This window comes from Cryptotermes secundus, unplaced genomic scaffold (assembly GCF_002891405.2).
Source record: "Cryptotermes secundus unplaced genomic scaffold, Csec_1.0 scaffold15852, whole genome shotgun sequence".
Taxonomy (NCBI): domain Eukaryota; kingdom Metazoa; phylum Arthropoda; class Insecta; order Blattodea; family Kalotermitidae; genus Cryptotermes; species Cryptotermes secundus.
The window spans coordinates 1-1,400 of NW_019733074.1; the positions used below are offsets into that span (position 1 = coordinate 1).

Below are 1,400 nucleotides of genomic sequence, written 5' to 3' on the forward strand. Positions count from 1 at the left end.
TAGTTCAGCGTTAAATTTAAAATCATACTTCTCTGCTACTTTGATCTATAATTCTTAAATTTGTATCACTTTAAATTCCTTTCTTCAACAGGTCTTGGAGACATGGAAACTTATTGGGAACAGCGAAGTGAATTTCAAGGAGTTTACACACAACCTTATTGAACCTCTGTACCAGAAGCTGCATGCCTTTGTGTCCAAATAACTCTCCAGGCATTATACTTTTCTCAGGTCTACAAACAGCACTCATTCCTGTTCATCTAGGTAGGACAGAACCTTAGGGTAAACATATCTTTCCATAGTGATTTAAGATGTCCCAGCTTGCAAACATATGCACTAGTAGTTAATGAAATTGCGTATCTCAGCTACTGACACAGCTCTTTCAGTGAATGACTAATATAACTAAATGGAAAAAAAAAAACTAATTTGCTGACATACTCACCCACCCACTCAACTCAGGCAGCATACTTCCTGATTGTTAATGAAATATCAGACCCAAGAATTAACGAACCAGCAAGCTGGTAGTTTTCATCATACTTTCAACGTTTTGACGTTTATAAGCTGATTCTCCTTATTAATTTTCATAACTACATCCTTCCTTGGGCTAATTTTCATATCAAAGTTTCATAATGTTTAGATCCTTGAAACCAGTGCTGTGCACGTAAACTATCACCTTATAACATAATGGTGCTTTCTGAATGTCCACATTTATAAGTGTCACATTTCAACCAGTGTCAGGTGTACCAGGGAATAACTACTTTATATTATTTTCGTTGTTGTTTTTGAAAATATGCTGTGTTCTTAAAGTATATAAATCCATTATTATTACATCTTTGCTTTGTATGATTACTAAAAATTAAATATAATACTTAACTTAGCTCAGTTTGTGATTAAATTGCTTGATTCAACAGGCACTGTAGCAGGCAATGACTGGGCCTACATTGCAGATCATGTATTGTATTCAAAAAGCTATCAGCGCTTGCTTGCTTCAATGACAAGGAAGGTGAGCAACATTGGCCATTTTTTAAACTTGTGTCCGATGTAACAAATGTTATTGTTTTTCAAAAAGCAAATATATTTTTGTATATGTGAATTGTTTTAAGGAAGAAATAAAAAATAATTGATTAACTGGGACCATTCAAGTCAGTATTGTAGCTATGAGCTTCTGAATATAGTGCATTCTTGTGGCAATAGTGTGATGTCTGTAATTTGAGTAAATGCAATGGCAAAGTGGCATTCTGTACCTCAGTTTCACTTTCTTTTACTTAAAATATATTAACAGGTACAGAGTGAACAGAGGTAAGAAGCCAGAGGGGAACAGNGAGTTAGCCAGCAACCAGTCAGTTGTATTCTGGAATTTTGAGTGTAGTATTTGTGATACTGCAGATAGCAGTAAATAGCAG

The 1,400-nt window shown here is 34.7% G+C and overlaps 1 long non-coding RNA gene across 2 annotated transcripts; it reads left to right on the forward strand.

Moving 5' to 3' along the window:
* Nucleotides 1-6: 6 nt before the first annotated feature.
* LOC111867864 lies at nucleotides 7-1,131 on the forward strand. 2 transcript variants are annotated; one of them, XR_004513383.1, is made up of 2 exons: nucleotides 7-279; nucleotides 909-1,131. It is a non-coding gene; the product is annotated as an uncharacterized LOC111867864 (long non-coding RNA). The 2 variants fall into 2 exon arrangements; XR_002843410.2 differs by having other exon boundaries at nucleotides 7-261.
* The last annotated feature ends 269 nt before the right edge of the window (nucleotides 1,132-1,400 follow it).